Source organism: Condylostylus longicornis, unplaced genomic scaffold (assembly GCF_029603195.1).
Source record: "Condylostylus longicornis isolate FDR11 unplaced genomic scaffold, ASM2960319v2 ptg000004l, whole genome shotgun sequence".
NCBI lineage: Eukaryota > Metazoa > Arthropoda > Insecta > Diptera > Dolichopodidae > Condylostylus > Condylostylus longicornis.
The window spans coordinates 24418777-24435187 of NW_026577973.1; positions in this window are offsets into that span (position 1 = coordinate 24418777).

Below are 16411 nucleotides of genomic sequence, written 5' to 3' on the forward strand. Positions count from 1 at the left end.
ACAGTAGTTTGGCACACACGGTAAACAGTACTGAAATTTTGCATAAATTAATATGATAATATGGGAACTTAAAGTCATAGTCTGTCCCATGGTCAGTTATGCCATATTTATTCACACACAGGATAACGAATTCGTACGGGTATCACAGAAATGACAAGGTCAACTCTATTTTTTCTCGTTTTAAAATAAGAAGAAAGTTTAAACATAGAAAGAATAATTAGAAAACTTTATAATTTTAAAACTTTTACGCGACATATTTATTTAGAAATATTTTTTGCAAGAAAATGACCTATCCTTAGCTATGGTAAGCAAGTAAAGGATGGTCATTCCCAACGCGTTGTTGGTTTAAGTTATTGTTATTATAATTATTTTGAATTGTAATTAATCAAATTGCACGAAAATTAAACAATTCATTTTTTTGTTTATATTATTATTACGATTATTTTAATATGTATTTGAAAATGTTTCATAATTTTCTTCTTATGAAAAACCTTTTATCGTCTCATTGGGAATTGATTTTTTTTGTATTGAATGTAAGGCTTTTGACATTAAAAACAAATTTGCGGATATCATATAATTGGAACAATTTCTTTATATAAAAAAATTTTGAAAAATTGTTCTTAAAGTATAAAATAAAAATACCAAAAAAGGATACCATATTAAAGTTAAATAACATCCGCATTATTCCATTTCTGAAAGTACCCATAAAAGAATTTTAAGCACATACGTTCATGTTCTTTTGATGTACGTATTTTCCACAGATTCTGTTTTAAGTGATTCTATTTTATGATGGCTAATATCTTCATATACACTGTAAAAAATGCAAAGATAAATTTTTAAAATGATTCAAAACTAAAACTGATTTTAAATGGAGTTTTAAAACTATCTTGTCTTTTAAAGAGAGAGAGTTATAAAAAGTCAAATTTTATAATTTTAAATCCAAAAAATTTTTAATTATACTCAAAGTTTATTTATTTTTACTTATCAAGTTTTTACTCAAAATTACTTACGTTTACATTTTGAACTGAAAAATTTCCATTTAAAACTACACAAGTTTACTTTAGAACTTTAAGGTTTAAATTTTAAGCTTCTAAGTCTTACCGTTTTTAATCTAAGTCTCTTTATAATATTTTTAACTAAAAACTTATCAACTAAAAAAAATTCAAAAATTCTCAGGTTCGACCCCATGCTGTGGTGAGAAACACATGAAATATGAAAAAAAAAATAATTATTAAAATTACTAATTAATAGTGTTTACCATTAAATTTAAAATTTAAACTTTGGAGTTTAAAATTTGAAATTTAAGTTTTAAATTTAAATATAAACTATAAATTAAAAATGCGAACTGCCAAATTTAAATGTTAAGATCCTCCATCTTCTTATTAATATTAGCCCAAGTAAGATCTTCCAACGCTTGCAGAACAAACATGACACAAAAAAAAAAACGAAAAAAAATATATACAGAAAAAGACAGAAAGAAAAACAAAAAATATGTATTCTCAATGCTGTACATATTATAACGCATTCATATTGTAAAAATCTATACCAATTTTCTGCACAACTTATTCATTTTCGTTTTATTTTCATATTCTTATAAATTGAATAAGCTTTAGCATAACGCGCAGCATAAACGATTACATGTGCTTATCGTATCGTTATACTTAATATTTGTAATTGATTGTTGTATCTGTAATGCATAGTTTATACCAGGGCTTCTTAAACTTTTTTATATAGCGACCCCCGTCAAGCTTAGGAAATTTTAAACGACCCCCTCCTCCATATAATGAAATATATATTAACCATAGATGTAGATGTAATATCGCACTTTTATTTACAATGTAAATAAAATAAGGATTAAAGAATACGTACTCATTCATTTCACATATAAATAATTGGAAACGTTGATGGGATATCGGTCGTAATAAAACACAATAAATAGAATGACATAAAACTATATATATATTTATTCAATAGAAAAAATAAACTTTTGTAACAATTTTTTTATAAGAAAACATAAAACTATATCTATATATTCAAATTTTGTAACAATTTTTTGACCCTCTTTCAGTAGTCTCGCGACCCACAGTTTAAGAAGTCCTGGTTTATACCATGGTTTAAACTATACATAGTAGATTTCTGCAAACTAAATTAAATTAACAGAAATTAGTGCGTGGTTAATGAATCATGGAATTAATTATACTTTTTTACTCGTATAGTATATTTACAAAATTTTTGCGAAGTACGGTATTATAACATGTTCATGAGATTTAAGTTGGAAACAAAGGAAGAGTGATATTTCGCGGCGAAATTTCATAATATACACCTATAATATATAATGAGACTGTCTAGAATAAATCTTAATTACCGCCGCAGGGTTTACCGCTGGCGCTCAAATAGCCTAAAGTCCCGTTTTACCGCTACCCGTTTTTTTTGCCCTCTGTTTCCATGAGAGTGTGGTTTTATATGCAAAATACTGACACTTGATTTTGCCGGTCCGTTGTAGTTATGGCCTAACAATGGAAATCGTCCGCCGCTGATGTTCACAGCTTTGGTTTGGAGTTACTCTTTAAAAGTGTAAGAAATTAACTTTATTTTTTTGTGAACATTTTTAAAACACTAAATTTTTTTAAAATTGAATAGAAAAATAAGTTTAATTTCTTTCGTAGAAGAAACTACTTAATATTTTAAATCTTGTTAAATTATTTAGTTTCTTTACTTAATTTAAGGATTTCACTTGTGATACAGGGACTTGTGATAAGTTTTTATTTGCTAGCTTTTTAAAGTTATGTCATTGTTCCCACAAAAACGACAAATGTATTGCTGTGTTTTAAATTATTTAATTTTTTAAACTATAAAATTATGTGCAGTAGTATAAGAAAACCGATTAAATATTCAGTTTAACCGATTAAAATATCGATGCCCTAATTACCGAAGATGGACGCCTCTGGCGCCATCAAACATTCTAGTTCAAAATGGCCACTGCAAACACATTTGTGCTTGAGTTATGCGTACTAAATATAAACAGTACTCGTATGCGTTTATATTTAGTTTAATATGTGTTTATATTTAGTTCGTAGTTTATTATTTGAATTAAAAATAATTCTGATACTTGTATTTTCGCATATAAAAATATATTATCATATAAAATTAAAGATATAAATGAATTTTAATGTTGATATATTGAATTCCATGAATGAAAATTCAATGTATCATATTTTATACATACATAATATATATCACATACTTATACATACCTAATATATATCGCACATTGGAAAAATAACGCCACAAATCAACAATAAAATCTCGACTTCCAGAATTTAAAGTGTTTGTAGTCGAGTGTAAATTAATATCGAAGGCTAAAAGACGTTTGTATAGAACTATTCTGCAAATACAAATAAAATATGAACAAATTTTTTGTATTATTTTGTTACAGAAAAGCTTTGTATAAAATATTTATAACCTTGACATTACAAAAAATCAAGGCCTGGACCCTGCTTTTTTTGTGAAAGTATTTATAAAATTGCATATTTATTTTTGGCAAAATGACATTTCTGAAGAATCATTTTTTTTGTTGTTTTTTTGGAAAAATTATGATTTCTGCCTATTTTAATTTCGAGTTTGCCATAGGAAAAGTTAGCTAAAACCTAAAAATTTTTATATAAAAATCAAACTTTGGAGTTTTTTGAACAACATATCAAAAATTCAAATTTCAACTCAAAATTTTAACTATAATTTTGATTAAATATATTTTCGAGTTTTTTCCGCATTTTTTTGTACCGCCACGTCAGACAACATATCTGAACGAATTGAGAGTAAGAAATGATAATACAATGAATTTGGTGCTTTGTCTAGAATATACGACTCAAAATAAAGTTAATAAAATTTCATTAAATTTTTATTTGAGTTTGAAATTATTTGATTTTAGGTTTCATAATTATGAAAGTAATGCCATATATGTATATCTATCAGGCCTCAAAGCTAAAATTATTTTTCGAAATTTTGAATCTGAAAAAAATACAAAAACAATTTTTAATATTTTGTTTTCGAAGTATGCCGATTGAAATATTTTTTTATTTTTTTTATGAAATTTTTGAGTATTCTTTATAACTCTCATTTTATTTAGTATGATTTTAAAAGCCACCTAGATTATTTTTTTGCTTTTTTTTAAATTCTATTTAATTTCTCTTTTTAAATTCTATTTGTTATTCAAAAATTGTAATCTGTAATTTACCCAGCATTTACACATACAAGTTACTTGCATGCAAGTTTGTATAATATTAATTGTCAATTAGTTTTTCGAAATGTCAAATTACTTGCTATTATGACGTAGGCGTTTAGCAAGTTAATTTTTGAAAATGTCTTTGAGAAGAAAACAACTAGCAATATATATAATTGTTTATAAATTTTAGAAACCATAAGTTTGCTAAGTTTAATTTTTTCAAAACAAAATTCAAAAATTTTAAATTAAAAAAAAAAAAAAATCAAAACAACAAATTTTTTTTTGTGAATTTCTCAATATGTCAAATTACTTGCTCAAATTACTGGCAGCAAAATTTTCTTGCAAGTTGAACTGCAAGTAAACAAGCAAGTAGAAATATTTCAATGTGTTAGTAAAATTTTTGTATGTATTGCAACTTTCTTGCAAGTAACTTGTACGTGTAAATGCTGGGTTAGTACCCTTCCATTTGAAAGACAAAAAAGGTTGTCTGCGCTAAAAATCATATTTTTTTTTTAAATGCACTTTTCAGGTGGAATTCAGCAACCGCTTACATTTAAACTCCATATATATTTGGAATTTATTTTTGATTTGCTCTCTGAGCTTGATGGCCTGATAGATATATATGACATCATGTGAAAGTGTTTTTAAAATTTGATAATCATTACAAAAGATGAGCCGTTTCAAGTTCTCCCCTATATAAAAACAAACATAATAAAAATATTATAACGAAATTTGTATAAGTTTTAAAGTTTCTGTTGCGGTAGTTTAGGTAAATCAGTGTATTTGACCTACTTATAATGTGAAAATATTTCCTAATAAAACTAAAATCACATATATTAAAAGAATTATGTGGACTTTTAATATAAAAAGAATTCGCATATTCAATCATTTTTATGAATTATGAAGCATATAAATTTAATTAATATAGTATACACATGAAAAATATATGTAAAATTATTTAAGAAGTATGCTTTTATGAAGACATACGAGTATCATAGCAAATTTGAAAAAATATAAAAAATTGCACTATTTTTTTTTCAATTTATTTTCAATTTCTTAAACAAATTAACAGAACTCGGAAGGTTTTTTTAAATCAATTTTTTAATCTTTTAATAACACAAAACTTTAAAAATGTAAGCACTAGCAGAATAGAAAAAAATTTAATTTTAACTTTTTCTAAGTAAAAATTTGAAAAAAGTTGATCTTGTGGGAGATTTATGATATTAAAAAGGGCTCTCTATAGATCCGATAAGAATACGTATAAATTTGTCAGCTGTGAACTGTCACTCTCTCTTAGGGTCCAAGCCTGTATTTCTGTCAGCCGTGTTTTGTAACTGTAATAAAAGCAAGTTTGCGACTCTGCATTTGGACTTATGTCATTGTTCTCGCAAATGTACAATACACAGGGAGAAGAGTATATTGAGCAAATTTTTATCTAAATTAGATATTTTTTATAATCAGATCAGACAAAAACTATATCCGAAATAACGACAATCACACTTTATAGCTAATTTTGAAATGAATGTATACTATCAGTTTATTTTTAGTTTGTATATAATTTAAAGCAGTTTTAGAAATAAAATGTTTTTAAATTGTTATATTTTTGAACCGTTTATGATAATAAATTATCTAGTTAGAATAAAAAAATCTGAATGGGCTACAATAAATATAATATTATTAAATATAAAATGGTATCTTAACAGTGTACACTTTATTTCATATTTTAATATTACCTCATAAAATTAATGTTATATATATTTTAGTATAAGAAGTAATATAAAAGTACAGCTCTTTGCAATATTTATAATTACTTTTTTGAGATATTTAATATTTACTTGGTAGCTGTACTTCATTTACATTTTTATATATTATAAATTTATTAGAAGCCCCTAGTGCGAATCACACTAATTTCAAATTATTTTGAAAACAGTAAAACAAAACTAACATGTTGAGCTTCATGACTATTAGAAATAGTTACTTTGAGTGCCTTGGTGTAACCCATGAGTAAATCGAAAGGCTTCGAACGGTCCGTACTCACCTGTGAGCGAGTTATCACACAATTTGGAGAAACTAAGAATATGTGTAAGTAAAAGAGCTAGATATACATATATAAAATTTACATATATGACATTTTACATATAAAAACTTTTTTCCGTAGACATCAAATTTATCTCTGCGTTACTTAGTTATTCGTATGTTCAGCAATGATTTAACGGGTAAAGATTTTATGTTCACCATTTTTGGCATTTAAACTTGGTCACCGGTAATACATTGAGACTCAACGTGCCAAAAGATGAATGTATGTACATTAGTAATTCATTCAATAAAAGAAGGATAATAAAACTTATATAAGGAACTTAAATAAAACAAAAATACAAAGTTCAACTCTCTATGCATTGTCGGTTGGCTCTAGTACCAGTATAATGTGCATGAATCACGTGTTTAGTATTAATTATTTTAGTAATTCTATGCAAGAATAAATTTATATTGTAATGAAGCTAAACATACAGATATAATATACGCATTTGGTTCTTCATAAACATTAACATATTAACTAACATAATAAGTTATAAAATTTTTTGCAAGCATTATGTTGATTTACATCAAAAAAAAAAATGTGACACGAGCTCATGATCACAAGATATTTTCTAGTTTAGCTAAAATTTTGCATGAGACTACGAAAATGCTTTTAAAATACTCCTCACAAATTTTAGGGAGTCTAGTACGCTTTTAGTTAACATACTTAGAAAAATATAAATTTAGCTCTTATCAGAGGCTCATTTTACACTTTATTATGAGTTTTGATTATACACAGAAAAAAAAGAGTAGAGAATTTACCTAAAACAATAGTATAAATCACCTAATGAAATGCTTGATTTTCAGCCTCCTAAACTATTTAGCTACATTGCCTAATTTAAATTAGCTGAATTTACTTTTTAATAATTAGGAAAATTAACCAAATAAATTAGCTAATTTATCTACAATACTAGCTAAAACACCTAAACATTTGTCTGGATTTCAACTAAGCAAATAGTTGGTTCACCTAATCTTTTAGTTGAATTATTTTAAAATCTTTTTGGAATTCAACTAAAGAAATTGGAATTTTACCTAAATAAGTAGCTGAAAAATATTCCCTACAATAGATAATATGCCTAATTATTTAGTTATAAGAATCGAAAATATAACTATTTAATTAGATAATTAAAATAGAGTTTTTACCTATTATATTAGAAAAAGTACCTAAATAAATTCGGCTCTCTTCTAAATTTATTTAGGCTTAGTCCTGAAAATAAGAGGATGTTATAAATTAAAAATTAAGTTTTGTTTCATTAAATTTTATTTTTTCCATTATTTTTTCAGTTAATGTTACATTATTTTAGATTTTTATTGTTTTTAATTAAATCATACATGTTTATATATCTATATAAACGGTGGCTTAATTTTGATAAATATATTTTTATTAGACATATAGTTATTAAATGAAATCCACCTATCTTATATCATTTGTTTTAATTATTTTTAACAGTTTACACTTTTGTCTGCTTACATTATAACATAAATAATGTGGTTCATAATTATTTATAAGCAATTCTTCACAACAAAAGAAAAATGTATTATTTTTAAAACATATATAGGTAATCAAAAAAAAACTTATTGGTTTTCAAATCACTAAAAGTAATTACGTCATTTGGTATAAAGTATTGTGGACATATAATTTATTTGTGCAACTTAGTTTTTCAAATTTCAAATTTTTCAGGCTCCAAATGTAATGATTGACTTTCTGAAAGTTCTACAGAACTACATCTTCGTTTCAATTTGTATCGACTTTTTATCACTCCTGCGTTTTGGTATTTTTTAGATAAACTGTAATATTTTTCTAGTAATTTACCTCGTTGACCTTTAGCTCCAACGTAAATTTACTAAAAGTAAAACTATATCAAGAATCCAAGTAATTACATTAACGTATAAACAATAAAAAAACGACTACTAACCAAATCGAAAGTTTCGCTTATGCTACTACCTTTGATATTATATAATTGATGACATTATGTATTGATAGAATATAATTTACCTGTAAAATCGGGAATTAACTTTTCCAAGCTCCAACCCAAGAGAAGCGCTTCGGTACCCTTGCACAACCTCGAGTTCGCTATATTCAGTGGTAGATTTATAATTTCTACATTTTCAATAACAAAGGAATTATTTTTTTCCATCAGGAAATCGGGAATTATTTAATTCTTTTGATAGTTTTATCAGAACAAGAACCAGATCCTGATTTTTTTTACTTATGTATTTGATTTCATAAAAATTTTACAATTTTAAATTGCCGTTCACTTATGTATTCAATAGTAACAAGTTTCTCGTATAACTTTTAACACAATTTTAAAATTATTTGTAAACAATTTTTATTTTTTTTTAAGTAATAATAATGACTTTTTTAAAATTTTTTAAAATTAATTTTAATCACTAAAAATTTACTTTACAAAAACAAAACTATGCTTCTTCACTATATCAATATTCACCATGTACTAGCTTCTATTCAAATACTTTAAAAATTAGAATACAAAAAAAACTAGCGGTACTTTGGATTTTCTCTTGATAAAACGAGTGTTTTTATGTGAATTCAGCTAATGTTTTCGATATTTCGACTAATGTTTTAGTTAATTTTTTTTGGAGCAAAATAAAGTGGCTGAATCACCTAAAGTTATAGTTAAAATATTTAGAAAAGTAGTTATTGAAGAAGAAAAGTAACGGTATTTTGTTTTTTATTTTTTCTGAACAAAATATTTGATCTTTTGATAAGTCAGCCAATGCTTTCGGTAGTTCAACTAATGTTTTAGTCAATTTTTTGCAATAAAATGAAATAGCTGAATCAACTACTGTTGTAGTCAAAATATTTAAAAATGTAGTCATTGATTAGGAATTTATATAAAAACTGTAAATTTATTTTTTGTTTTCTTTTCTAAAATAACCAAATGTTTAGGTGAAATGTCTATTAAAATTAGTTGAATATTTTCAACTATTTATTTTAGATAATACACCTAAAGGATTAGACATATCACCTATTTTTTTTAATATTGTATTCAACTAATTCTAAATAGTTGAGCCAGCTAATAATGAATTTTAAAACAGCTAAAGGAGTTGTCAATACTTCTAATTGTTTATAAAAAACACCTAATTTGAGATCAGCTAATTACGATTAGTTGAAAAATCTAATTCATTTTTTTCTGTGTATACTTTAGATATGCGTTTTTTTTCAGTGTACTTTAAAAGATTTATTTTCCCCAATTTAAAATGTTTTCTGCATTTTTAACATTAAAATAAGCAAAAAAAAAAACTTTAGTATTGTTTCATTGAAAATAAAAACTTTACAGACTTTCCAAGCTAAAAAAGTAATTTGTGTAATTTTTTTTAAAAACGTTTTGTAAATTATTTTGACACCAAAATTCATTACTTTTATTTAAATTATAAAATATTTTTTAATAAAAATAAATGACAAATTTTTTTAATCCTTTGGATAATTCTTTAATAAATATCTTAAACAAAATTTTTGGAAAGTCTTTTTTGTTGGAAAATTTATTCAAAAATAATTAAACTTTTCTAACATCGTTATCTTTTTAACTAGTTTTCAAAACATAATATTCAAATTTGTATGTATAAGTATTACGAAAATTATTACCATCAAAGTGGCGAATTTTAACCTCTTTCGAAAGAGAAAATAGTCTAAATCGAAGTATTCCATTTTGCAAAATATTAAAGTTTTAAATATTTCTTACAATGCAATTTATTTTTCCTTTTTTCCATATTTTTACTGAGCTTTCTGAACCTCAACTTGTAAAGCAACCAGCAATTTTACGAGTAAGTAGCAGTGTATGATTAATGAGAATGAGCATAGTCAACATAAATTAGCCAGTGAAATATGAAATACTAGAACTAGACAATTTAGTGTCAATAAACAAAATAAGCAAACACTTTTTTCCATTTTTTTTTTCAAAATGTAAAATATTAAAGAAGTTTACAATAGCAAATCATTGCTTTCTGAGAATGAAACAATCGCCTTTTTTAAGTTAAAAAAAATTAATTTTTCTTTACTTACCTAATTAACAAATTGATGGTATATTAAATTTATTGTTGGTAAAAAAATGGTTTTTAGTTAAGAATTTTCCAAAATTCATAAAGACTGATTTCAACACTTGAATTATGTCCATAAAGTTTTATTATAGCTCTTATGGCATCCGAAATAAATGAGAAGGAATCTCTGGAAAACAAAAAGTAAAATTTTAGTAAACAAAATGTGTATCCATTTTAGATTTTTTATATTTAAGATCTCACAGGCTTTTCTCTACGTGAAATTTGAAAAATTTCCTTATGAGAAATTTGAAAACAAAAGTTCATTTTTTGACACAATCATTACAAGTTAACATTCTGAAATTAAAAACTTGCAAAAATCTGAATTTAGTAAGTTATAATAAGGGTAAAAATTACTGAAAGAATTATTTACAAAAAAAACTGGCTTCTTTTATACGATACAGTATAGTCCAATACTATGACAAAACGTTCGTTGAAATTATCCATTGATATCTTTTTTCTTCTGGACGGTAAGTTGTAGGAATCTGAAATTATTTCGTTGCAAGAAATTTTTTTCAACCTAATTAACCTCTTTTTCTAATTAGTGGGTGTCGAAATTCGTAATATTTGAATTTTCAGCGCCTTGTATTTCCGAAACTGTAAGCATTTCCCAATTTCTTATTTGAGTTTTTTTTCTCTTGCTCATTTTGAATTTATACATATTTGGTATACGAATGAAAGAAATTTAAACAATGTATAGAAGACTGTTTTTAAAGAATGGATTCTCAAAGCAGTAGTAAAATGCTACTTCATACATCAGTGATTTGATTCAATTTTGTTTATTATCGTATAAATTCTATGAGTTGCTAGTCAATTGTTCAATTTTACTTTTGATTTGAAAAATTGAAAAAAATTGATACATACTATTGAAAAAAACTTGTTCCAATTATTTCTGATTAATTATTTGAGTCACATTAAAAACGAAGATTTTGAAAATTTCCTAATTACTAAAAATTTTATACAGAATATTGTGATTTCGGATATGTATCGAATGTTTTAAATATTTATCAAAAACGTATTAGATTTCAAATCAAAAATTTGCTCCGTTCCATCAACGTGATTAAATTTTGAATAAATAGGTTACATATGTATATGCATGTATAACACAAATGTATATAACACGTAACATATATATAGTACATATTCAACATTATATCATGTGAATTTAGAATATTTATAAAGCTGTATATGACTTATGCAAGTTCACGTACAATACTCCTGGGAAAAAATCTTCATTTATAAAATTAAGGCGAGAAATAACAAAAGCGTGCGAGGGAATTGAAAGGAATGTATTTTGTAAAATTTTTTAAACAAACGCGTTTAACCAACCGAGAATTATGAAATCATGGTTTTTTCAGAATATCTAAAACATCAATATTCTGTGTTTATGCATGGTTATACCAATGAGATGAAAACTATTATACAAGGAAGAAATTTTAAGTTAATATTATGTATGTTTTTCAATCTGATATATATTTGGTAATGTTCTATAAAAAGTACTTTGTGATATTTTAATATAAAAATTATAATTAAGTACCAAAAATTAAAATTAAAATTTTCTGAAAAACTTTCGTAAGGCAGTAAAATGACACTGAATTCTATACTTTGGATCTAAAAATTTTGTATATGTTTTAAAATGAATTGTTAACTTTGTGTCTGAGCACGTGATAAGAAAATTGTGTGCATTTTGAAAATTATGAAAGTGTGTAAAAGCATAACATACTTTGAAAATTTGTAAAAGCAAAGGCTGAAATAAGGTAATAAATCAAAGGATTAATGACAAAGGTTTTGTTGTTTAATGGCATTTTGATAATTGAAATACTATAATAGTTTTAATTTCAAGAAAGAAAGGTCAATTCCGGCACTCCTAGCTTCAAAACAACATTTTCCTATTTTCACGTTTTTCCGTCTTTGCAGCACTACAAACTTTTGCAGATATTTTAATTAGGCGCTTTTTGTAATGACAGGATTCACCCCTCATAGGGTCTGGTTGTGACTGGTTTTATTGATTTATCTGCTACAAATATGTTGTTGCATAACATTTATCTATAGAATTAGTTCTTTGGATACACCTTAAGGACGTTCCAATTCACACTTTTGTTGGTGTTTTTATAACAACTTAAATATCAGTTAGCTTTTACGGATCCGCCTTCATACCTTCAGGGTTGTAGGAATCGATCAAGTCACGGTAGCCTTTCATACTTATTGTGACATTTTGTAAAGTTTATTAACATGTTCACGTTTCGTTAATTGATTGTAAAGTAAAAGAAAAATTAATAACGTTGGGTCAAAACAACGGTTTGTAACGCAACCATTTTACTTCAACAAGTGAAAATACTGGTTTTAAGAACAATCAGCTATTTCATTCATTTACAAATATATTTCTAAGATTGCATATATTTAGGATGAAGTAAATATTTAGGATATATTTAGGATGAAGTTCATGGCACGCCTTAAGTTTAGCATTTTGCGTTTAAAGAAATTTTGCTAAAAAAGAAATTTTAGAAATTTCGAAAGACAATAATTTGAGAGGGGGTACAGGTCCACACGCGACTTGGCTATTTTTTTGGGTCCCCAGATGATTGTCGGCATAGATCGTACAACTTCTTAATCCGGCCAGGAAAGTTTGTAGCAATAGGAATTAAGAGGAGGGATGTTGTGAAAAGACCTTACTCGGCCCTAAACCGTGATAAGGGAGATAATCGTGTGGAAGGGACTTTAAGAAAACTTGTCGAAAATTTTATTTTCTCAATAATTTTTTTATAACTTTGGTTCTGAGAATGATAGAACCTTTGAACAACAAGTTTTTAAAAAACTCTAAATTAACGTATTGCACAAGTTTTTTCACATTTTGGTTATTTCCCATTTTTTATCCTGACGTTTGTACAGGATTTTTTCTTAATTTTAAAAAGCTTTACAAATTGTTTTTGCACGTTTCTCAGTCTTTAATTCAAGATATTAAACTTGAGAACACCTTTCATGACGTGGGACATATAACATAAATACCGTTTGTGTTTAAAAATTTCAAAAGTTTTTTTGAAAAAAAATTAATGAAAAAGTTTGGTGTAATTTTTTTTCGCATTTTTTTTATATTTGCATTTACAATTAAAACTGAGCAGTTACTGTAACCTAGTCTTAATAAAAAACATTGTTATTTCGATAATTAAAAGAAATTCTCTCCAATTATCCCAATTTTGATAAATGTCAAACATAATTTAAACGAGAAAAAAATAGAGTTGACCTTGTCAACTCTGTCATACCTGTACGAATTTGTTATCTTATGTGCGAATAACTAATGTGCCATAACTAACTATGACTTTAAGTTTCCGTATTACCATATTAATTTATGCAAAATTTCAGTACTATGTGTTTTTGAAAATACTGGTTGTGCCAAACTACTATTGAAGTTGTATAGCAGCTACCAGAAAGAGCCAAGAAATTTTAGCGAATTTTATCAAGCACATCGGCCCCACTAATATATTCGTTTGTGTGAAATTTCAATACCACAACTTTTATCTCAGAAACCACAGTTTCTGAGATATAGTCAAATAAATTTTGAAGTTGTATGGCAGCTACCCGAACCGGTACCCCGATCATGTCCAATTTAAATAGGGTTCTGGCACTTACTACAATAAATCATTTGTGAAAATTTGGTGAACTTAGCTCAATTAGTTTTTGAGTTATCGTTGAGACGGACGCACGGACGGACAGACAAAGCTAAATCAACTCAGAATTTGACGCTGATCAAAAACATACACTTGAGTCTATATCTAACACCGTTATTTCTTAGCGTTACAAACGGTAAGGCAAATTTGGTATATCCTTCGAACATACGTTCGTACGGGTATAATAAAATTCTTTTTATAGGAAATGTTCGAAATAACCGCCATACTTCGATAAGCACTTTGTAAATCTTTTTTAATTTCGTTGTGAAAAATTTATAAAAATGGAAGAATTTCTCTGTAGCACATTGCATTCTTCTACAATTTCTTATCTTTGCTGCAAACATTACTTTTTAAATGTCCGTATGAAAAGAAAACTGTTAGGGTTAGATCAGAAAATATGGGAAGCCAAAAAATTCGACCATCAAGACCAATCAATTTTTTATGATTATTTGCATCAAAGTATCTCTGAAAACCCTCGTTAAAGGTACTGTCACGCTTATTCTTCTGTACTGATTTGGGGATTCCTTCAAAATTTACTTAAAATACGTTTATTGTTATCTTGTAGTGATTATAAATTACCTCTCCTCCTTAATTTAAGAGCTGAATAAATAAAAACACGTTCGCATGGTACTTTTCGTTCAAGAAATCTCTCTGTGTAAATTCGCTTAGCTAGATTTTTCGTTTAAAAACTTTTTTCAATAGTTGTTTTCTATTATATATAAATTAACACACATTAAAATTATTATCGTTGAATATTTTATGTGGAAAATTGTTAATATCTTCTACATATGGTCCAAATTAAGTTCCAATATTCTAAATTGAACTTTAATTGATAAGATATTTTAATGCTTAATAAAACCACATTTTTAGCCGCTATACATAAAATAACCTCCATCATTAATGTAAAGTAAATTAACATTTTATAGTTAAAAACTGATTCATTTTCATTATCTCATACTTTCGCATTATTATGTATACATGTACTTATAATATTGAAAATTAGTAGAAGGTCAGGAAAATTATTATTTAATTTCAATTACTTAAAAATACGCAAAAGTTTTTGCCAATTTGACACATTAAAATATTTTTAATTTTTAAAAATTAAATTTAACTAATAATCTTCAAACAAACATAGTGGAATTTTTACTATGTTTTAAAGGTTTTATATTTTTAGTTTTTTAAATTTGTAAAATTTCCTAAGAATTTCCTAGAATTTCCTAAGAATTTTTTAATTTTTCTATAAAAATTATTTTAAAAATTAACGAGAAAAAAAATAGAGTTGACCTTGTCAACTCTGTGATACCCGTACGAATTCGTTAGCCTATGTGCGAATAACTAATGTGCCATAACTAACTATGGGGCAGACTATGACTTTAAGTTGCCGTATTACCATATTAATTTATGCAAAATTTCAGTACTATGTGTTTTTCAAAATACTGGTTGTGCCAAACTACTATTGAAGTTGTATGGTAGCTACCAGAAAGAGCCAAGAAATTTTTAGCAAATTTTATCAAGCACATCGGCCCTACTAATATATTCACTTGTGTGAAATCTCAATATCACAGCTTTTATAGTTTCTGAGATATAGCCAAATAACTTTTGAAGTTGTATGGCAGGTACCAGAAGGAGCCAAGTAATTTCAACGATTTTTATGAGACACATTGGCCCTACTAATATATTCATTTGTGTGAAATTTCAATATTATAGCTTTAACAGCTTCTGAAATATAGTCAAATAACTTTTGAAGTTGTATGGCAGGTACTAGAAGGAGCCAAGTAATTTCAACGACTTTTATGAGACACATTGGCCCTACTAATATATTCGTTTGTGTGAAATTTCAATACCACAACTTTTATAGTTTCTGAGATATAGCCAAATAAATTTTGAAGTTGTATGGCAGCTACCCGAACCAGTACCCCGATCACGTCCAATTTAAATAGGGTTCTGGCACTTACTACAATAAATCATTTGTGAAAATTTGGTGAACTTAGCTCAATTAGTTTTTGAGTTATCGTTCGGACGCTGATCAAAAACATACACTTGAGTCTATATCTAACACCGTTATTTCTTAGCGTTACAAACGGTAAGGCAAATTTAGTATACCCTTCGAACATACGTTCGTACAGGTATAATGAGAATGGATTGAGTTGTCCTTGACAACTTTGTGATACCCGTCGGTATCGCTGATACGAACTTTTTGATACGAACTTTTAGGACCAGCGATAGAATTTTTAAAATTGTACGTACCCTGTTCTCGTTTTTTGTAAAAATCGGTTCTGAAAAAAAGATCCACAATGTAGATGTATATGTATCATATTGTTTAGAGCAGCAGTCGGCAAAATGCAGCACATGGACAGCATGCGGCCCATCATTCTGCTTGCAAGAAAAAATTATT